Source organism: Stenella coeruleoalba (assembly GCF_951394435.1).
Source record: "Stenella coeruleoalba genome assembly, chromosome: 7".
NCBI lineage: Eukaryota > Metazoa > Chordata > Mammalia > Artiodactyla > Delphinidae > Stenella > Stenella coeruleoalba.
In genome coordinates, this window is record NC_137153.1 from 110,265,515 (window position 1) to 110,289,740 (window position 24,226).

The 24,226-nt window shown below is 46.0% G+C and overlaps 1 protein-coding gene across 4 annotated transcripts in view; it reads right to left on the reverse strand.

Annotated features, from left to right (window-relative positions):
• Positions 1–24,226, reverse strand: part of TTLL11 (tubulin tyrosine ligase like 11) — a 247,009-nt gene that overhangs the window by 112,989 nt on the left and 109,794 nt on the right. The window lies entirely within an intron of this gene.

Sequence of the window (24,226 nt, forward strand, 5' to 3'; positions counted from 1 at the left end):
GAGAGATTAAAAAAAAAACAAACAAGTTAATGGGATGCTTCGAAGTTCTGAGTCAAAAGTGACTCTATGCAATTACCATTTTCCTGGAAGGAGGAACAAACTCTGACCAAATTAATGAAATGATAAATACAGCCTAGGAAGGCTGGTTACACCGTGAATAATCACTGAAGAACTAAACTCTTGCCCGTGGGGTAGTTTTAGAATTTGGAACTTCACTGCTATAGTAAGGAAATAATGAATTTGTTCCTTTAAATGAACCCAAATGGAATGACAAGAGTCCAGGGGAAGTATCAGTGGTATTTAATTTACATCTGTACTATATTTTTCAGCTACATTTAAAAATTATTCTCATTATTTTCCAGATGCTATGGGACTAAAATATACATTCCTATGTCATAAAAGATGGTCAGTGAAACACAGGCAAGTGGATATCAACATCACAGAGAAGAGGTTATAGCAAAGAACATGGCCAAGGGCCCAGCCTAGGGCTGAGGTTGACCCATTCTGGCTGTGTGACCTTGGGTAGTGACTCAGCTCTTGGAGACCAGAATTTCCTCTTCTGGGAAAACAGTGTCTGCAGAGATCCTGTGAGAATTCAACAAGACAATAATATTTGCAGAGCACCCAGCTCCACCCCTGGTGCCACAAATAGTAATAGTTAACACGTAACAGTAACAACAACAACAATCTCAGAAAAATGTGGCAGCAAAGAACCAGATATGCTTGTGTTCAGGGTGAAAAAAAAATTACCATCAGGGTTTCCTCATTGAAAAACTAGTAATGTTAGCAGCCCGACCTGGAGGCCTGTGGTTTAACAAGCAACTAATTAGAAACCGTTGCTCCCTAAACTCTGAGCGACACCTGCTTTTACTAGTGCGCACACTAGTAGATGGGAAGCAGGTTCAAGGGCAGTCACTGGCCATGCTCTCTCTGGAAAATGCAGCTGAAAACAAACCCCAGATGATCTCTTTTAATAAACTCTTCTCTGAAAAATACTCAAGTTAATAAGAGGAACGAAGGAGGTCTTCTGAGGTCCCAGGAGTTAATTCCACCCTGCATCAGCCCATCCCTGCCCGTTTGGACTGTGAAAATCATGAAAGAAATAATTAAAGGTAAATTATGCAAGTGGAGAAAGGGCAGGAACACAAGATGAGGCCGCAGCGGTGGCAGGGGGACCGCTCTGAAGGATGAGTGATTTGAGCTGATCTGTTCAATGGGCCAACCATGAATGCCTCTCATGACTGCCCCTCCCCTGATGTGTCTGCAGGGTCTTCCCCTCTGCCCACAGGGCAAATCAAAACCTCCTTGGCCTGGCATTCAAGGCCCTTTATAATCCAACCACTGCCAACCATTCTACCTCATCCCCTCTGCTTCCTATACATCCCGCCCCCTCCATCCCTATCAAACTATACTTACAATTTTCCCAAACTCACCCTGAGTATAATGTTTCCATTTAGGGTAAAATTGGAGAGGAAATTATTTTAAAAGTCAACGTCTAAGTCCTTTACAGAAAGTAGTCCACGATTAACACTGTGATGAGCAAGTCCTGTCATGGGAATTGATCTCCCTGTGGAATTTCTAGAAATTATAACAACATTCCACTTACTGGCTCCCCCAGACATTCTGGTTTAATTGGTCTGAGGTGGGGCCCAGGCACAGGTAAGTTCCCCAGCCAAGCTTGAGAACCACTCTTTTAGGTGTTTGCCCAAGTGCCCGCCAGCCTGCTGTGGTCACGTCACCGGCTTGGTCCCCAGAGCACTGGAGTTTGGGACCCGTGACCTATGCCACCTTGTCGAGTGCTCACCATTGCCCTGGGTTGGTCATTTTCACCTCAGTTCATATGAAGAAACTCGGGTTTGGCAGCCTGTCCCGGGTAACCCAGCTGTCAACTGGGAAAAATCAGGATGAAAGCCAGGTCCTCCCAGGTCTGAGGTCTGTGTCCTCACTCCCTGCCATGCGGCCCCCTGCAGTGGGGAGCTCAGATCTCAGGAATCTTCCAAGCTGGTTGTCACAAACCATCGTCAGCTTGAAACGAGTAATTGTAGGAATACTTATACCACGGAAATAGGCAAACGCTAACACTGGGAGTTTTGTTCCATTCTGGTTTTTGAGAGCCAGTTCACGGCACCCCTCAATTCCAAAGCACCAAGAAAAGAGGGGGGAAAAATGTGAAATTATGTTCTTTTGATTTCAGGAAGTGAGCGTTTTGTAAGGATTTCAAATACAAACAGTTAAAATTGAAAAAGTTTTTGAGTTTGAAGAGACAAACCTCAAGTGTGTGGAAAACATCCATCTGGAATTTTTATTCAGACGCCACCTGGGTACTGATGCATTCTGCACGCTGCTATGCGCTGGGCGCCCTGGACTCAGGGGCAGTGGAAGGAAAATTTAAGCGGAACCAGGCATCTGAAGGTGCTCCCTGTCTCCGCCAGTGACGGCGCAACAGGAAACGTTCTCTGAAACGAGCCATCCATCCAGCAGCCCTGTTTCTGCCTCAGCTGCTGGGTGTGCGGACTTCCAATATTGGAACGCTGGACTGGAGGCTCCTACTAAGGAATAACGGGAGGGGTCAACAGAAGTTACCTGCCCCCGCGTGGTCTCCTGCCACCACGGCTGAGCTCAGCTGCACGTGGTCCCCACCGAACAAAGATGCGCGGCATTTTCCCCTCACAGCGTGTTCCTCTATCAGCACTGCTCAATAGCTATAAAGCCTCATTATGCTAATACGATGCTTGTAGAGGATGAAGGAGATTGTAAGTTGAAAAGGAATAAAGGAAGCTCCTGTTCGCTGAGTGCCTGCTTTTGCAGCCAGGCACTGAGCTAGTCCGTTTCATACATGGTACTAGAACGGACATTTATGGAATGATGATCACGTGTCAAGTCCTATCCCACGTAATTATTTAATCCTTAGGTAAAAGAAAAGTGTAGCGATAAAGTATTTTCTCCTTTTTTTTTTTTTTCCCGCTGTACGCGGGCCTGTCACCGTTGTGGCCTCTCCCGTTGCGGAGCACAGGCTCCGGACGTGCAGGCTCAGCAGCCATGCCTCACGGGCCCAGCCGCTCCGCAGCATGTGGGATCCTCCCGGACCGGGGCAGGAACCCGTGTCCCCTGCCTCGGCAGGCGGACTCTCAACCACTGCACCACCAGGGAAGCCCAATAAAGTATTTTTAATTAAGGTATATGCATTGTTTTTAAAGACATAATGCTATTGCACACTTAATAGACTACAGTATAATGTAAAGGTAACTTTTATATGCACTGGGAAACCAAAGCATTTGTGTGACTCACTTTATTGCGATATTCACTTTATTTTGGTGGTCTGGAACCGAACCTGCAATATCTCCAAGGTCTACCTGTGCTGAGAAAAGGAAATACTTCTGGCAAGAAGGGAACTGTCGCTGACTTAAATTCTGGTCTTTGTTTATTTAATATCTGCCCCCAAACTGTGCACCTGAGTATTCCACTGATGGAGAAAATGGTTTTATGTCTGTTTCTATAATTCGGCAAGTTATAGTAATTATATACGGTAGCAACTGATCATCCAGGGATGTCTACCGTGTCTGAGAAATCGAACAGTCACTTGATGACAGTGATGCTATGCCACTCTCTGAGCCCTGCCATTGCCTGGCACTGGACTAAACAAGCATTTAACAATGATCCTGAACTGTATGAGGCAGGTATCCTCCTGGTTTACAGATACAGAAACTGAGGCTTGAAGGGCAACGTGCCCAACGTCGTAGAGCTAGGAAGAGGCAGCACCACCACCGCTCCTCACAACGATGCTCAGCATTGCAGAATCCACACCCCTGGGGCTGCCACAGCCTTTGGAGTGGGTTCGACCATTCCTGAGTGGGTGACACGGCAGGACCACCCAGGAGTCAGTGGGGCACTGCTTTCTGAGTCCCCCACTGCCTGCAGGAAGTTAGTGCAGACAACATGGTACGGAAGCAAGAGTGGGACCTAATCATGCAAGCTGAGGGCTGTCTGGGGTCCAAATGGACACATGCCCAGCCCGGTCATAGGGCTAAACGTCTGTCACCGAGAAGGTAGCTGCCCCAGAAATGTGGAATCTCACAGGCGAGAATGACGCACAGGCCAGCTAGGCTAGCCTCCTATCCAATGTCACCATCACCATTACAGTCCTGAGTTGGATACTGTGTCTTCTGGGGCCATCTCACAAGACTGTGCTTAGGATTAAATGAGATTTATGTAGCGTGCGTAGCCCAACGATGACCACATAGGTAGCAGTAATTAACATATTTAATCTCTCCTTCATTCCTTCACTCAACACATTTTAAGCTGGTGCCTACTATGTACTAGGCTTTAAGGACAAGATGCCGATTCAAGTTCCAGGGCCGCTTTTAGGGGGGAAATAATTTGTACATGAATGAATTCAATCAACACACATTTCACCATTAGGAGACGAGTAAGACATGTTCACCAGTAACTGCCGTGAAGCCACAGGAGCACAGCTAACACTTTGCACAGTGTTTCACAGCTCATCGGGCGCTTTCACACTTGTCATCGGATCACTGCACATAACGGAGATTCAGACGAGGCAAGGGACCTGCCTGGGGTCACACAGCAGGTGTACAGGTTTAGTTCCAATCTGGGTCTCTGCCACCAAAGCCTAGACCCTCTCCTCTACATCCTGTCTTACTTGGCTCTGCGTGGGCCCTTCCGCGACAGAGAGCAGGGTCCCGAGCAGCCCTGTTCCACTTTAGAAAACCCTGATTATTAGAAAGCTTTTGCTAAGATTTATCCAAGGTCTAGCCTCCTGGTACATTCTGTCAGTCTTAGCTCTTCCCTCCGGAGCCCTACTGAATAAATGCGCTCCCCCGCTGAAAGGACGTTCCCACGAGTCAGGATGGTCACCAGTCTTCCCCAAGCCTCCCGTGCCCCAGGCTGCGTGGCTTCCCGAACTGACAGAGCTATAGACCCTTCCCCGGCCTGATCTCCACCCTTTCCCATCCAGCCAACCTCTTCTCAGCCTGTGCCCTGTGCTGTTGCTGTCACCAAACGGTGCTGGAATCATATGTGCAGGTGTCCTTCCTGGCCCCACCGCCCCGGGAGCTCCCAAGGCCCCGAGCTGGTCCGTACTGATAACCACACCGGCTGCTCTCCCCGAGGGTCCCCGGGCACCAGCCATTGTTGCCCACATCACTCAGCCACATGAAATGGGTGCTACTGTTTCATTCCCACCCCTGGGCCTGGCAAAGGGTAGTGGCGCATAAATTCTTTTAGAATTGAATGAAACACAATGATTCATCCTCACACCTGGCGCCAGAGGGTTTGCTTTCTCCACCAGAGCAGAGGAAAGGGCCTGCCCCGAGGACAGAGGGTGCGACATGGGCCTTCCAGACAGCACGCTCCCTACAACGGTCCTCAAGCGCTCCCTGGTCCGGGGAGAAAAACAAATGCTATTTCAACAAAACCAGAAATGAGGCTGAGCTAGATCTTAGCAATAACAGTTGCCAGGAAAAGGAGGGCACCCTGCTGGCTCCTGCCCAGCGTCCGTGATGCGGAAGCGGCAAGGGCCTCTCCAAAGCCTCCTTCCAGGTTTGAGGTTGTCACCAAGGGCTCCGAGGAAGAGACCATGGGCTCTGGAATGAGCCACACCTGCTCCAAATCCCGACTCTGCCCAAGTCGGTGGGCAAACGGAGTACCCGTAAAGCGCAGATAATAAAAACCTCCTAGAGTTATAGTCAAAAGCAAACAAGAAAGTAGCTGGCCATGTAACACTCAATAAATGTGACGTGGATGATGATGACAGAGGAGGACAGAGAAGGACAAAGAAGGAAGCAGGGTGAAACTACAACAGTCTCCCCGACTCTCCCTGGTTTTTTCCCGTGTGCACTTCAAGGGCTCGAAGCAAAAGGGAGCTGTCCCTCGAAGCCTGACGGCGGAATATGGGCTTGAGAGCACTCCAGGCCTGTGTCAAATTCCCACTAATGATTTTTCAGCATAAATTAAAAGGAGTGAATACTTTCTAATGGCTGCTACAGAATTACATGACGGCTTCCAGGAGGATCCACAGAAATAGCTGAAATCAGAGGGATGGTCATTCTGCTGCACGAAAGCTTCTCGTTAATTTAATTTCTTCTTTCTTTCTGGCTTGTGGGCCTGCTTTGTAAGAGCTGAGTGAAAAGAGATGCATAACAAGCCACCCGGTACCCCAGCCTATTTCAATCAGCCTAAATCGGGAGCACTAAGTGTTGCATAGCAAGTGGGATTCAGTGTTACACTAACACCACCACCATCAGCGATAATACTTTTTTATATCTATATATAATTGTATAACTTACACAGGACGGTTAAGTCTTCTCTTTTGACTTCCTATTTTTTTCTTGAGCACTTATCACGTCCCTGGCCTTCTAGTGCAATTGTCTGGCTTAACGTTCACAATGACCTGGCATCACTCCTATTTGACAGGTGAGGTTGAGCCAGGTGGAGGAATTCCTCTAGGATCACACAGGCTGTCTGTGGAAACTAGGGTTGGAAACCTGGGTCTGTCAGACTCCAAAGTTTGTTCTTTTCACCCCTGCTCCTCTGCTTTCTGTGAGGTCAATGTGATTGTTTTTATTTGGGGGGGGGCAGGGAAGCTGGGGAGGCACTGTTTTCCCACACCTGGTGTTTCCTTCCATGTGACAGGAGTGACTTAGGGTAATACTTTTGGCCTCTCGCTGCCCCACCCTTGCTCTACTCCCCTGAGGAAATTAAATGCCTCGTATTTGGAAGGAGAAACCGGGTGGAAGCAGCTCAGTCCTTCCTCCCTTCCTCTCGGGAGAACGGTTCTGCTGCTCTCACCAGGGGCTGGGGCTGGCTCCCCAATCCTGTACGAGTCTCACTCTGGATTCAGCCATCAGGAGGCTCACTTGCCCACGGACATAAGACACATTCTCAACATCACCTCTTCCATGATGAAGGTGATATTTCGGCCCTTACGCTCTTTACTCCTCTGTCTTATTCTCAATTAATTCAGAATTTAGGTAGAGAGGAGGCTGCTGATTGGGCCTCCTTCAAGGGTTCTCATGATTGTGATTCTCATTTTACAGATAAAGCCTGGAAAAACACTGAGCTCTTTCCTAAAGAAAAGACAGCATGAATGTCGGCACGTATGCGATAAACAGCCCAAAACATTATTTGCTGTATGAATGTAATTCCTTTGCTTCAGATTAGGACCCATAGTTTAAGGAAGAGAAAAATGGGAGAATGGGGTGACACCACCAAAAATAACTCAAACGTGAAACAAACCGAAAGAGAAAACCCAACCTCAAATGACAACACCATAAATCAAGAAAATGCCGTGCCCCTACCAATTCTGAGATAATACATGAAGCAATTTGAATGTCACGAAGGGCCTGGAATAGAGAATTAACCAAAGCATTTCTCATGGCCATCATCAAAAAGTCTACAAATAATAAATGCTGGAGAGGGTGTGGAGAAAAGGGAACCCTCCTACACTGTTGGTGGGGATGTAAACTGGTGCAGCCACTATGGAGAACAGTATGGAGGTTCCTTAAAAAACTAAAAATAGAGTTACCGTATGGTCCAGCAATCCCACTCCTGGGTATATACCCAGAAAAGACAAAAACTCGAATTTGAAAAGATACATGTACCCCAGTGTTCATAGCAGCACTGTTTACAATAGGCAAGACATGGAAGCAATCTAAATGCCCATTGACACATGGATGGATAAAGAAGTTGTGGTACATGTATACAATGGAATACTACTCAGCCATAAAAGGGAATGAAATAATGCCATTTGCAGCAACATGGATGGACCTGGAGATTATCACACTAAGGGAAGTAAGTCAGATAGAGAAGGAAAAATACCATATGGTATCACTTATATGTGGAATCTAAAAAAATGAACTTAAGTACAAAACAGAAATAGACTCACAGACTTTGAAAACAAACTTATGGTTACCAAAGGGGAAAGGGGCAGGGGAGGGATAAATTAGGAGTTTGGGATTAACAGATACACACTACTACATGTAAAACAGAAAACCAACAAGAACCTACTGTATAGAGCAGGGAACTATATTCCGGATCTTGTAATAACCTATAATGGAAAAGAATCTGATAAATAATAAGTATACGTATAGCTGAATCACTTTGCTGTACACTTGCAACCAACACAACATCGTAATTAAACCATACTTCAATACAAATAAAAATCCAAAGCATTTCTCAACTACTAAGGAGTCAAGAATCAGTTTATGGAGACCCGCCTCCAAAAAAAAAAAAGAAAAAGAAAAAGCCAACAATAAACCTTATGTGGGGAATAACCAAGCTCAAAAACTGAGCACACTTTTTGGAGCCATCTATAATTTGGAACTCATCCAGAGATCTACCTGCTGCCAGAATTCTACCCAAATAACAAGCCTGGGACTTATTACTGTTATTGTCAATAATTGAGACAACAGAATGTTGGAACAGAAAGGGTCCTCAGCAGTCAAGCCCAAGACCCTCGATGAAGGAATGAAGACAGGCCAGGTGACAGAGCTGTGCGGAGGAACCACGCTGAATTACCTTGGCGCCCACAGGCTCCACGAGGAGAAGCGAGTCAACATCAGAGCCAAACTAGGACCCAGGTCTCCCACTCCAGCGTGCCTTCCCTTTCTTATGTTTTGCGGCCCGCAGTGACACTTGTATGTCCACCTCTCCGATGCCATGCATTCACACTGTTGTGCTATCATAGGCCACGTCAACAGGCTTCTGAGACCAGAGGAAAAGTTGCCCACAAACAACTGGCAGATTTAAGATTTAAACCATGGGAGACACTGGGCCACTTCTACAATAACTCAGCACAGAGATGAGCACCATTCTACCGCCTGATTATAAGCACTGGTTCCCCAATTTCAAAGATGCTAGAACTGAACTTGGGCAAAGAATAAATGCAGAGCCAGGTACTGTCACCCTCACGAAGCACCCAGATTATAACAGCAACAAAAAATGGCCTTCGGCATCAGAAGTACTTTTAGAAACACAATGCTGTTCCTCTTCTTCAAACTAATTAACGTTCGTAACCAGGACTAAAGTGTCTCTTTTTTTTTGTTTTTTTGTGGTACTTGGGCCTCTCACTGTTGTGGCCCCTCCTGTTGCGGAGAACAGGCTCTGGACATGCAGGCTCAGCAGCCACGGCTCACGGGCCCAGCCGCTCCACGGCACATGGGATCCTCCCGGACCGGGGCACGAACCCGCGTCCCCCGCATCGGCAGGCGGACTCCCAACCACTTCGCCACCAGGGAAGCCCTAAAGTGTCTCTTCTGAATGCAGTGGAAAAGCAAATCATTCTGGTTGGAAGCAAGTAGCTGGATGGTGAGAGACTGTCAAAAAACACATTTAGTGTTTTCTGACAGTCTCCCGATAATAAACACAGCTTCCAGTTAAGCCACCCTCAGATATCTGGCACCTAATACCTAGTGGTTTAAAAGCAACTGGTAAGATGGGCAGAGTCTAAGGGTTTTTAAAGGATGAAATCTCCCTTTTTCTATATCCCTCTTTTTAAAGGGAATAAATCACATGCACTTAGAGCAGCGCAGCATTCTCACACCACAGAGATTCTAGAGATGAACGAACCACGGCCCAGAGAAGTGTGGGGACTTGCCCAAGGTCAAGCTCAGAGTGAGGCCCAGGACCTTGACCACCAGCCCAGGTCATCTCCCACGGTCAGAGCTGCCCTTCCACGGGAAGACTGTTCTTATTTAAGGTTCCCAAACCCGTGCACAGCAAAGAGAAGTTCCTGAAAATCTATGGAACCCACTTTCATTTTGAGGCACAAATTGAACAAACGTTTTGCATCAGGGATTATCTTGATTAAACTACGTGAGCACCGTTGATCTACCTCAGTCTTGCTAAAGTTCATTAGGCTGTCCATTTACTTATATAAATTCCTGTTGGCTCAAATATCTTAAAAAGTAAAACACATGTAACTCGCATGGTGGAAAACTGTGTTTTTAATCTATATGCACCTGTAAGAATTATAATAATGATAATGTTAATACCATTTATTGAATGCCTACGTGCTCAGCACTGTGATAGGCACTTTACAGAATAACAACAATAAGGATAATTATAAAATAACTATCACTTATTGAATACCTAACATGTCCAGTCATTATGCTATGTGTTTAAGTACTTTAATTCATTTAATGATCACAGTCATCCTGTTAAGTAGTCATTGCTATTATTTCACATTTTACAGATGAAGAAATTGAGACTTTGAGAAGTGACTGCGCTACATTTCACAGAGCAAGAGAAGACTCAGGATTCAAACCCAGGCCCACTGGATTCCTGAATCCTTTGTCTTTTCCACTATACGACGCTGCATACGCTTTATAGAAAGTATTGCTTCAAGTTCTATTTCCAGCAAGGACATTTATAGATGCAAGGACATTTATAGATCCAAGGACAAACGAAATGATGCTAAGACAACCTGTTCCCTATAAAAGTCTCAGACTTCATGATTTGGAACAAAGTAACTCTGCTACCAAATTCCCTGAAGAAAAATCGAGCTCACGGCTTCGGGGCCATCGGATAAGGCTGAAAGGCTGAAATATGAAGTGGTTCCAAACTACAGTGAAATTTGGGAGCGAAACACAATTTGTCTGTTGCTCCATTTTAAGATATTCATGAGGCAAGGAAGCATTCCCATTTTTAATAATTAAATGGCTAAAATCTGCAACCTGATAAATTTACTGCTCATGAACGATGCATTCCTAGAAGGGCCTAAGTTCGAATTAGCAGCCCCACAAGCTGTCACGTTACAGTGCAGAACCAAACCAATGAGACAGAAATGTTGCTGTTGCCTAGAGAAGAAATTTTCCCCACCACTTGTTCTCTTGTAGAGAAAGGCTGAGTCAAAATTCAGAAATCATCTAGGACTTTGCCTGCAAACGAGCTGGAAGAGAATGAAGAGAAGAAAAGAATAATGCAACATTTTCCCTCACGAGAAGCATTGTTTTAAAAGGGTGTGATTTTGCCTTAAAGGTTAGACTTTACAATCATTTAATATTTTACTTGTCTTGAGAAACCCGCACAGAAAGGCAGGGAAGGGAAACAGATTAATAAAAACATGCATTTATGAAGTGGCCCTGTTTGGCTTTCTCAGTCCTGTGATAGCATGCAATGTACGTGACACCTACGAGTAGAGTTATGTTAAGTTGGGGGCTCCTGTCTCTGTGTTATGGGCAAATTACCTCCAGTGGCTGCCTTCACCAGGGGCATGTCCATCTCTTTCGTATAAGGAAGAGTCCTACTGACTGCTCCACCCCCATGGTGCCAAACCCCAGCAGGGGCTGAGGGGCCACTGCCCTGAGTCCTCAAGTGGTTCGGGACAGACCCAAGACCTGGGACTGGCAGGCAAGTGGTTCGTAAAGTGTCGTGTTGGGCCTGGACCAGCAGCGTTGATATTACCTGGCACCCTGCTAGAAATGCAAATGAATCAGAAACTCTGGGGCTGGGACTCAGCCATCTGGGCCTTAACAAACTCCCCAGGTGATTCAGATGCCCATGCCTTACAGGGGTGGATGGAGTCAGGGATGGGAAGAGGAGGCGGGCTGGCAGGAAGTTGGGACCTCCATGTGTTCTCCTTCTCAGGCCCCACAAATGTTAGAGACAGGCCTGCACGCAAACTGGTGACGATTAAGCCAGACAACAGACGTCATGCACCTCCGGGACTCCAGAGGTACTTGTAGAATGAGTGTGCCCAGAGATCTGCTTTGGCCCCTATTGGATCCTCACAACGAACCTGCACCAGCATCCCTGTGCAGATGAGGGAACTGGGACTCAGGTGACCTGTCCAAGGTCACGCGACCAGGCACTGAACCCGGGTCTGTTTGATCCCAGAGCTGGTGCTCCTTCCCTACATGCAGCCATTTAGTCTTGGCTTGAATACTTCCAGCTACGTGGAACTCACTACTTACTACTACTACGAGTCAACCATTATCATTTCAGGCAAAGTAAGGTGGTGGTGATTTTCTTTTTCCTTCCTTTACTTGAGCTTAAATCTCTCTGCAAATTGCAGCCATGTTTCCTTGTTCTGCCCATTGGGGCCTGCAGAGAGTTTATCCCCTCTCCACATAACCACCTTTCAAGCTAAAAATGGTAATGCCATCCCCTGGGCTCTTTTATTCTCTTTCACTCTCTCCTCCCGGCAGAAGGTGTCCAGAACTACTTCCTAATCAGGCTTCTGAGGACAGATCCCAGTCTCAATCCCTTACGGCACCTAAAGAAGTCATGATGTGCAGAAATACGACCTATCTGAGGCCTTGGCTGGTAGATTTGCACAAACAGACAAACATTCCCATCACTGGCAACCTCTTGTCATGTGTAGAGTCCAAGAACCCCAAGCCTGTGGAATGTCCCATTGTTTCTCTGAGTCTTGGTTTCCCTGCCTGTAAAATGGGGTAATGCCTCGTACCCTGCCTACTTTGCATGCACCACTGGCTCTGAAACAACTCTGTGAGCTGCAGAGCACTGGACAGGTGTGGAGGTGACAATGGCAATGATAACCAGTAGAAGGGGAGGCTGACTGGGGAGGCCCCATGAAGCAGGTGCTGCAGAGAGGTCCTCCCTGCCTGCCCTCCCCCAAGCTTACTTCCTCCATCACCCTTCCCGCCAGGGCATGGGGCCAAGTGCTCGCGAAGGACACCAAGGCACATGCACGGCTCCAAAACCTGGAAAGTAAGTTAAGACGGCATGATGATCTGTAAAAGATGCCTTAAAGACAGGATGTTTCTGTGCCCAGCAACTGAGCCAGCAAGCAGGGCGGAGCTCTGTGAGCTGGATGCCGGGAACAGAGTTAAAGAAGGTCAGAAAGACCGGCAGAGTCAGGATCTGAACCCAGACCTCCTGCCCCGGCTCACCCCACTTCACCACAGCTGCCATTGAAATCACCTGACAGACAACTGTTGGGTGTGCCCATGTGGACGTGCCAGTCTACTCTAGGGAACAGCTATCCCCATAACGGCCCCACCCCCTCGTAAGGCCCCAGTCCACTTACCCAGCTACCTAGCAGACAGTATACCTGGAGGTCTCATGACCCTGCATCACGTCCCCCCAAAGCTGCTACGTCCCCAGGGCTCCCTGGCACCCCCCAGTTGCTAAACCAGCCCCTTTCTTGACCCCTCCTTCACCCTCACCTCTCATATCCAACACATCCCCAAGTCCTATCCACCCATCCTCCTAAATGCCTCTTTTTTTTTTTTTTTTGGCTGCATTGGGTCTTCGTTGCTGCACGCGGGCTTTCTCTAGTTGTGGCGAGCGGGGCTACTCTTTATTGCGGTGCGCGGGCTTCTCATTGCAGTGGCTTCTCTTGTTGCAGAGCACGGGCTCTAGGTGCGCAGGCTCAGTAGTTGTGGCTCGCAGGATCTAGAGCGCAGGCTCAATAGTTGTGGTGCACGGGTTTAGCTGCTCTGCGGCATGTGGGATCTTCCCGGACCAGGGCTCAAACCCGTGTCCCCTGCATTGGCAGGCGGATTCTTAACCACTGTGCCACCAGGGAAGTCCCTAAATGCCTCTCGAATACAACATTTCTCTCCACCTACCACTGCCACCTAATCCACACAGCCACCATCTCTCTCACACCTCTTAGCTGCCTCCGCATCCTCCCTGGCAGTTTGGTTTTCACGCTGCAGCCAAAGTGATCTTTTGAAAACATAAATCTCATCATGTCACCCTGCTATTTAAAACTTTTCCATGGTTGGGATTAACAGATGCACACTACCATATATAAAACAGATAACAACAAGAATTTACTGTATAGCACAGGGAACTATATTCAGTATCTTTGTAATAAACTATAATGGAAAAGAATCCAAAAAAAGGATATAGATATATACGTATACGTACGTATAACCGAATCACTTCGCTGTACCACTGAAACTAACACAATATTGTAAATCAACTACACGTCAATAAAAAAAAAAAGTTGTCCATTGCTTTTAGGATGAAAAGCAAAATGCCTGGACTAAGCCCTTAGATCCTGCAGCCCCTGGCCCTGTCTCCTGACACCCTCCCTGCGTACGCACTATAATCTTGCCACCTGGGACTTCTTTGTTTTACCTGTAAATTTGTGGTACACCACGCATACAGGAGAGTGTATAAAACAGGTGCATACATTTAAAGAATAATTCTCCTACGTGTGCCTCCACCACCTGGGTTAACAGAACACAGCCAGGATCTCAACTGCCCACCTGTGCCCCTCGCCGCACCCTCTCTCCAGCCCCGTCCGGAAGTAAACATCTTAAACTCTCTGATCATCCTTCTTGCTTTTGTAGGGTTACGTCTCTATAAAACAAAGTTTAGTTTTGCCTGTCGTGAGTTGGGACCATACTGTAGATATTCTTTCATGACTTGCTTCTTTTCCTCAACTTGAATATCAACGCACAGAGGAACAGTATTCACGCATTTCCCACTGACACAGAGTCTTCCCGTGAGTGAATACCCAGGATTAGTGCATTTTTCTATTAGTGGACAGTTAGATTGTCTCCAGCTTGTGGCTTGTATGAACAACCCGGCTGGAGTTCTTTCTGTGCTTTGAGAGCCCCGGGCTCCTCTGTCTTGCCTTCAGGCCCTCAAGGGACTCATTTTCTCTGCTGAGGCCTCTCTCACTGCCTCCGTCCTGCTCACCTTGCTGAGCTGGTGCTCCCACGGCACCCTGCACCCCACAGAGATGTACGGTCATCCCTGACCCAGCCCAGGACCCACACATAACAAGCCCATCCGCGCGTGTGTGCACGAGTTCATTCATGCATGTGTTAGCAGCCGCAGAGGCCTGGACAGTCTGGAGGAAGAAAGAGAGCCTCTCCAATCAAACGAAGGCTCCACGGCGACAGGGAGTGCACACACTGAGCAGCCAGCTCCCCGCGGATTCTCACGCTGTGATGTGAGCACCTAGCGGAGGATGAGCTTGGGGGCGGATCCTACCACTCTGAACCTTCCAATTCCACCTTCTTCCCCCCTCACATTAGCCTCTGTGATGAAAGCTGCAAAGGGCTCTTCTGCTGCTTAAAAAGTAAAGGGAAAAAATGGAAATTGAATAAAAAGGAAAGGAAAGAAAGCAGCTGGAGAATATTGCCCACCATTTGGTGCGATAACCAGGGGCTTTCAAGTGATTACTAAAACCAGCTTTGATTTTGAGCTTTCATTTCTTTTAATCTAGCAGATAATTAGAGGGAGATCAAATGCATCCTGACACTATGGAGAACAGTATGGAGGTTCCTTAAAAAACTAAAAATAGAACTACCATATGACCCTGCAATCCCGCTACTGGGCATATACCCTGAGAAAACCATAATTCAAAGAGAGTCATGTACCACAGTGTTCATTGCAGCTCTATTTACAATAGCCAGGACATGGAAGCAACCTAAGTGTCCATCGACAGATGAATGGATAAAGAAGATGTGGCACATACATACAATGGAATATTACTCAGCCATAAAAAGAAGCGAAATTGAGTTATTTGTAGTGAGGTGGATGGACGTAGAGACTGTCATACAGAGTGAAGTAAGTTAGAAAGAGAAAAACAAATACCGTATGCTAACACATATATATGGAATCCAAAAAAAAAAAAAGGTTCTGAAGAACCTAGGGGCAGGACAGGAATAGAGACGTAGAGAATGGACTTGAGGACACAGGGAGGGGGAAGAGTAAGCTGGGACGAAGTGAGAGAGTGGTATGGACATATATACACTACCAAATGTAAAACAGATAGCTAGTGGGAATCAGCCGCATAGCACAGGGAGATCAGCTCAGTGTTTTGTGTCCACCTAGAGGCGTGGGAGGGAGACACAAGAGGGCGGGGATGTGGGGATATATGTATACATATAGCTGATTCACTTTGCTGTACAGCATAAACTAACACAACATTGTAAAGCAATTATATTCCAATAAAGATGTTAAAAAAAAAAAATCCATCCTGGCAGGCAAAGATCAACCTGTCGCTCTTGGAGATCAATTCCCACTTGCTTTACCACCTCCTCCTTCACACATTTTTTTCCTTAAAACAAAACAAACAAATAAAAAAACCTCCCCAGGTTACATATATTGTTTGACTTGTTTAAATACTACATTCATATTGGACATTTCCCACGACAGATACTCCCTTAGGAATAAGCAGCATTTTCTCTCCTTCCAAATTAAGAACATCTCATTGCTTTGCAGATTTAAAAACATCCAACTGCAAACTCCCTTTTATGGATGAAGAAGCCAAAGTACAGAGAGGGGCGGAAACTCTGTACCACTTACAGCTGTAAGTGGCAGCACCAGGATTCACCCCAAAGCATTCGACTCCAGGGCCCCTACGCTCACCGTTCTGCTGTCCCTCCTGTGCATTAAAAACACATGTGCATCTCCAGTCCTGCTTCCTCATGGGCTCTCTCTAGCCTAAGACAGACTTCTAAATAGCACACAGAGCTTTAAGCACAAGATGCTGGAAATCAACTAAACATTCACCAATACGGAAGCAGAGTCCCAGCCACTGATGAAAATGATGTTTACAGAACTGTTAATAAGAAGGGGAAATTACTGTCGCATAAAATGGAGAAAAATAAAAACAGCATACAAAAATTATACAGATCGTATGGCCTCAACTACAAAACAATATAGACAGCAGAAAACGATACCATTTTTATGAACTAAAAAGTTAATAATGATTAGCTCTGGGTGCTTGAATTTGAGAGAGATTTTTATTTCATGCTACACAGTTTTCAGTATTTTCCATTTTTTTTCTACAATGAGCACATATCACTTTTATAATAAGAAAAAATTTAATAAGAAGCATGTAGCAGAGAAGCAGGATCTGTCCTCTCCAGCCCCAAGCGCCATTTTGGAAGCATGATTGGCGGTCCTCCCCCACCCTGCCTAACCCCCTGGCCCGGCTTCCTGCCTCCATCCTTCCTCCCCCAGGCTTATTTCTATTTTCCTCACTGAACCAAGCCCAAGCAAATGATGGCTCCACCTCCTTCAGGAAGGCTGCCTTGACCACTCCAGGCCAGCCACTAGTTGAATCATAGGAAACTGCCACTCTTGTAAGTCAAATTTAAAAAAAGATCGAATATCAGTAATTTCCTACGATTCCACCTCATCCTTGGCTCAGCCTGCCTTCTTCTGAACTTCTAGCATGTCCCCAGTCTGGGACTCACGATTGCATACGAATAATTTTCTGTCTGGTTCTGTTCTGTCTTGCGGCACGTGTAGACCTTGCTTTAGGCTGGTGTTCTCTGCACACTGGCTTACATTTTATTCATTACAGTTTTGAAGATTACTGAATATGAATTGGCCACCTAGCTGGCCACAGAGCCCTCACAGGAGATGATCAATCACTCATAAGCACCCACTCGTGTTCAGTGATTGAAGCTAAAGGGATGAGTCCCTGCCTTAAAGTTTAGGCAAAGGCATGAACCCAACCCGATGAGGATAATGCCTTGTGTGTGCACGTCTCCTTAGTGCGCTAAATACCTTCTCATCCACTCTCTCAAGGCAAGAGCTAGACACACCTGGCTTTAAATCCCAGTCTGTTGCTTATAACTGGTGTGGTCTTGGGCCTGTCACTCAACCTCTCCAGGCCTCAGTATCCTCCTCTTAAAACAGAAGTAGTGATAGCACCTAGTGCATATGGCTGTTATGAGGACAAAATGGGGATAAAGGTGAACACCACTGTGCCGTACACAGTAAGCGCTCAACAAACAGTCCCTTGTGAAAGACGCAGAGCAGCTACTATCATTCCCTTTTCTTCTCTTGTTTTGTTTGTTTGAGGTTGTTTGCTTTTGTTTGTTTTTTTTCCAATGAGGAAACTGGGCTCAGGGAAGTATACTGACTTATCTGAGGCCCAGTAGAACTGGTATCAAAACCTTGATCCTCAGCCCAGACCGCAATGCCTCCTTCCAAAAAGCTAACAACGCCTCATTTAAAAGCACATGAACAGTTAAGGCTCACTGGAGCAACTCATGAGGAAATTTCCAAACACATTTGCTCTCCCATCACTACCTGGAATAACTCTGGAAGGGCCCCCGCAGAATTCCGCTCTGCCGTTTCCCCAAAATGCCGACTGACTGGCCATATGCTCACCTCAGTTCCCATCTGCTCTGCACCCTGGTGAGAGGGCGAACCGGCCTGCCTACCGGCGGAGGGGCCCTGCTTCAGCGTAATGGTCCCTGAAACGACACTCTCACGTCAGCTCAGGAAATCCGCCTTCCCCATAAGTCTAAGAAATGGTTCCTGCTCAACAAACTGCATGCAGAAGAGGCTTTTACTGGTTACTTCTGACTTAACGCTTAAACGTTTTCGAATGGAAGAGGGCTGTCTGGTTTTATTTCATGCACATAAAATAACGCGTGTACCATTAGTCACTTCCTGTCTGTTCTTACGTGAAAATGCACACATTTTTCTAGTTTGCTGACTGGCACCTGAAATGTGAAGCCCTTCCGGGTACGGCGGGTATGATGTATCCCGAAGCCGCGACACCCCAACCCCGGCCAAATCGCTTTAGCTCCGTGGAGCCTCTAATGATAATAGGGCTGTTGGGTCCTTAACTTTTGGAAAATATGATGAAATTTCTGACCTTCTCTCCAGGAAAAATACACATAGATGTAAGATTTTGTGTCATTTTAGGGATCACAGACAGCCCGAAGGCCTTCATATTTTCAACTCAGGTTGAAGACAAGCTTTGATTTACTCTAGGCCACCCACCTCTGGCCTCTGGGTCTTCATCTACGTCCCCATTGGCACCTTCTCTCCAATAATCTACTTCATGCACCTGTCTCACCAGCTGACTCATCTCCTCACGTTTCCCCAACAGAGCCCCGTGCCTTTGTGTCCTCCACCTGGGGAATCCTTCCATCCATTCGCCTGTTCCGAATATTACTCATCCTTTAAACCTCAGGCCCAGTGCCACTCCTCCTTGTCAGTTTTTTGGTTTTTTTTTTTTTAACTCTTCTTATCAGGGAATAATCTTTCCCTTGTTACTTTGTCTTTATGTCTAGGGCATCTTGTACTTTCTACCCCGTAGATATTATGTGTGGGTCTTGCCTCCATTACTGGCCTGTGAGCTAATTCACTTCTGTAGTCTTCTCCCTGGCACACAGTAAGTGCTCAATAAATGCTCTAAATAATCAGTATCTGTAATGCTGGCATGGTGTAAAATGAAACCCAAATGAATATGCAAATATTCATCTCTCTGTGACCCAGACTCCTTTCTGATTTATGTGAAATCTTCAGAGGTGCCTGGGGTCAGGGTGTGCTCATCTGTAGCGTTTTGCCACAAAGAAATCATGAGGGGTCAACAAAGCCCCAGAATTTCAACAAAATGTCAGCTGTGCACACGTGGATGGGCCATTCCATCCACAGGGTGGTCGGATGATTCTCCTGAAAGAATGCCTGTTTCCAGAATACTCCAGAAAGTAGGAAAGATAATGTTCTACATTCACAGAGGCATGTTTAGTCTAGATAGTTTAGGAACCCCTCTTCTCTATCGTTGAGGGTATTTCAGTAGGACATAACTGCCAATTTAAGGGGCAGAGATCTGGGCTTGGAGACCTCTAATTAATGTGTTTTTGATATTCTTCCTCAGGACAGGACAGAGTTACATTCCTTGGTCAAACTATAAGCCCCCAGCGGTGAAACTGAACCACTGGGAGATTTCTTGATCTCTGTTCTCTTAGAATGTTTTGCCTTTATCCTAGATTCTATGTAGAATCCACCTAATTTGAGGATTCACCTAATGTACTGGTTCTGAACAGGGCACAAGATCCAAGGGATACACTTGGAGTCAAGGTCAGAGTGAAGCCTGAGCTCCCAGTGAAGCCTTCAGAGGACAAATGTCTCTGAATTAGGGCCAAAGCTGTCCCAGCAGGCTGACTCCATCCTTCACATAAACCTGGTTGTCACGGCGGTAGGAGGGAAGGGAAACCGGGAGAGGACCATGGACCGGTGCTGTGGGAAAAGGGGCTTCTGTGCTTTACATAAGTCATGTTCCAAGTGGACACTTTTGAATAAGAGGCAAGCAGTCTAGCCCCCAGCTCCCAGGCACTGCGGGGCATCCAGAACATCCTCTCAGATTACTCCAAGCCTGTCCCTGGCTTTATTTATATTACTCCGGGTCCTAAAGGGTTATGATTCCTGAGAAAGGAAGGTGGTTACCAGAAACATCTACAGGAAGAGGAGCAAAATACTAGTAAAATGGCTCCCCCGGGGGTAAGCCGACCTTCCAAAAACTCATCAATTGATGGAATAATCACCTCATTTTTAAAATAACTGAGGAACGCAATTTATTCACTTCTGCTTCTGATAGAAGTGTTTACAAAGAAAGGCTTGGGCTCCCCAAATACCTTGAGAATAGAGGAAATTTTCCGTTGATTTCCCTGATTTCCTCCGTCAGCAAATGACCCACCTTCTTCATTTTAGTTTTGTCTTGTACGATTCAGACGGACAGAATCATTACGTACACAACTCAGATAGGCTCCTTCAGGAGCTGGTGACTTATGTTTCACCATCAGCGTAACTTTAAAGCAGCCTGATGGACCACATGGGAACCCCAAGAATTAGCATTTGTCTAATCCTCTCAGATGTCCTGAGGGTCTCTCATATGTGTCATTTCACATGATGCCCGTGAGAGTCCAGCCAAGGAGATCCCTTGATCCCCATTTCAAAGATGAGATCAGAGAATAAAGCGACTTGGCCAAGCTCATAGTGCAATGATCAGAGATGAAGGACTTCAACCCAGACCTGGCTGATGCCAAGTCCAGTGCCTTGTCAGGACACACGCTTCTCCTCTGCCCGGGATGCTTGGGAGGGACGTTCTTGAACCAGAGAGCTGACTGGCATGATGGTTTCTAAGGTCCCTTCCCATTCTAACAGTCTGTGCTTCTATCAATAAAATGAGGGGGTTGGATTAAACCAGAGGTTTTAGAAACTTCTTGTAGCAGAAAAGATCCCTTCCTCTCAAAGGAAATCTCTAGAATGCCGAGACATAACATAGGTCATCCCAGCTCCCCTCTGGTTGAAAAAGAAATGACTTCCACCCAAATGTCCATCAGGTGACAAATGGATAATAAAATGTGGTATGTCCATAGAATGGAATATTAGTTGGCCATTAAAAAGGAACAAAATATTGATACATGCTACCCCATGGGTGAACCTCAAAAACATGGTAAGTGAAAGAAGACAGACACAAAAAACTCCATTTACATGAAGAATCCAGGATATGGAAATCCAGAGACAGAAAGTAGGCTGGTGGAGGCGGGGATGGGGAATGATTGCTTAATGGATACAGGGCTTCCTTCTGGGGTAACAAAACGTTTTGGAGCTAGAAAGCGGTGATGGTTGCACAACATTATGAATGTACTAGATGCCACTTTTATATGGCTGATTTTATATTGTGTGAATTTCACCTCCATAGGTGTGTGTGGAGATAGATGACGGTTCTAGAATCCTCCCCTTTTAGCCTCCCCCTTCCCCTGTCCCTGCAGTGCCTCCAAAGAACCCTAGTATGTAAATCAATAGAGTCAGCAGATATTACAAAAAGTCATCAGAGTTCAAAACAGCTCTCATATGACAGCTATTTTATTCCTTCAGGGGCCAAGTGTATTTTCTCTTAACCCAACAAATAAATTTGCCTGGGCCGGTGACATCATGCTACTTGGAAACAAAACTTTCCACTGGCAGCCAGCTCCACTGTCAAGTCTAGTCCACAGTGATCTAACAGCTTTGGTTTTAGGATATGTCATCGGTTTTAAACTCGAAAGTCTGCTTTAAGTATACCAGAAAAGATCATGGCAACCAAGCGTTACCTTTTGTTTGTTCAGATTCTAGTAGATAATTTTATTGTTAGCAGTAAACCAAGCGTTATTAAGTCCCTACTATATAGTAAAAGTCTTTCACGTTGTTTCATTTAAATGTCATTATTTCCATTTTATAGAAAAGGATACTGGGGCTCAGAATAGCTCTGTACGTCCGCAAGGTCAGGATTTGAATCTCAGTCTCTTCAGCTCAAGAGAAAGTTCTATCAACTACGGCAAGATGGGTCTCAGCAGGGTTGCGAGTTCCTCTCACCATGGAAGGCATGAGGACTGCTTTCAGTCCCACCAAAGAACTGACCCCAGCCTACCTGCCCTTCCGGGGTGTGTGAAGATGCATGACACACGGACACACGTGTCTGGTGCCCTTCCAAGGCCCCCCTCTGCACCTTCCCCGAGCAGTTTAGAGATATGAGGAGTTCAGGACATCTATCGACCTTTTTTCTTTAGTCTGTGCAGGAAAAGTGAAAGCCCACTTCAACAGTCTTGCTGACAAAGCGTACTCAGGAAAGAACTGATGAAGGACACATCAGACCCTCTTTTGCTAAGGAGTTGAAGGGGAAGGCTAGGATACCATTTGTTTATAACTGTTTACGTTGGATCCTATTCAAACACAAGAAACTCCAGCTTCTAAAGTTAACTGCCAGCCTAGAAGTCCATGTGACATCACTTCCTGCAGTTGGAGTGACCTGGACCCAGACTGGAACACACAATTCAGCACTACAACACTGTGCGTTATCTGTGGGCACAAATATGGTACTTTTCCAAGTTATACTGAAACATTTCTACATAAAAGAGTTGAGAATAATTTCAGCCTTTTTGTATGGTAAAGCTATTAAAATGATAATAATAATTCTTTACATAAAAATTCACTTTACAGATTACAAAATTCTTTCATGGACAATCATTGCTGGTTTTTTTTTTTTAAAAAATGGTATAATTAAGGAAAAATATCAGTAAATGACATTTAGCTATTAACATACACCCTCCTATTGTAGGTAAGGAAAGGATGAGGTGGAAGCGTTTTTCTATTAAAATTGAAGTCAGGTTCTTGAAGCTCTAACTGTTCCTGATTACCAATAAAAAAACAAACAAAGTCGATGCTTTTTAAATTAAAAATGAGGTGCTGCTACTTATGACTTGATAAGTCGTACAATGCCTTTCCCATCCTTCCCAATGGTCCTGGGTCCATTTAAATTGCTTTTAAGTTTTAGATCTGCAGCTCATGTGGATCATACCGAATGCCAGGTGTTGGTGAAGAAAAACAACTAGAACCAGATAAAGAAAGTTAATCATGTGTTGAGGCCACCTAATGTGAAAAATACAGTAGTACCCTTACCTCTCTTCCTGGTTTTGGTGGCAGAGGTTAAGAAAGCTCAGGCCACACAATGGCCTTCGAACTTGTTCCCACCAAAGGAATCAGAAGGCTAATGTGTCAAGGTCATCTTTAAAAGTATGCCCCTGGGCCACACTGGCGTGGAAAGCCACCAGAATCTCCCCGCAGTGCAATACGGTCTCTCAAGACCTAACCTCTACTGGGGAGATCAATGACCATTAGAGAGTAGATTTTTGAGAAATGAGTTATATCACAATGAATCTGACCAAACTGCAATTAGTCCACTGCTTTTCCTTAGGGATGGCTAAAAACAGCAGCTGCATGCGTGCATGCGTAGACCCATTACCCAGCTGCCATGGGCTGCTCTGAGGATTCTGCAGACCTGACATGCCACCACTCTGAAGCCCTAGTTGGTGGAGGCAGGATCGGCCCACGTGAATGACAGGTGAGCGTCCTCAGCAAGTCTTGCTGGTAATGGATCTGTGCCTCACACAGCAAAGAAGGCGCTGGAAGAGAACTGGGCCGAGCAGGCACCATCCAGCCTGACTCAGAATATGCCAAATGCTCCTTCCGAGTGACGTTTCCTGTAGGGCAGTGGCTCTCAACCTTGGCCGCATGATAGAATCACCTAGGGAACCTCAACTATTTCTGTGGCCAGGCCTCCAGCCCAGGCTAATTAAAAGCATCTCTAGATGTGTGGGTGCTTGCACTGGTATTTATGAAAGCTCTCCAGATGGTTCTAATGTGCGGCCAAGGGGAGAAGCGCTACTGCAGGGTGATTCGAACAATATGTGGGCTTGAGCCCAGCTGGTGAGGGGCTGCAGTAGAGGAACCTGCAAAACACCGCTTGCTTAGGGAAGTCAGCGTTCCTCACGTTCGCGAACCATAGCTGACAAGTGCTTTACTTGTCTGGGAGCGTTTGAGTCAATCTGATATGTCGGGGGTACCAGGAGCGCTGTTGGGATTGCTTGTCTTTGATTTTTCTGCCTAAAAGAGGCACAATGATATTCACTCAACACTTACTTTGTGAAAGCTAGGAATCTGGTAACAAAACAATGCAAACAAAATACCCAAGTGAAATGTCATTCAT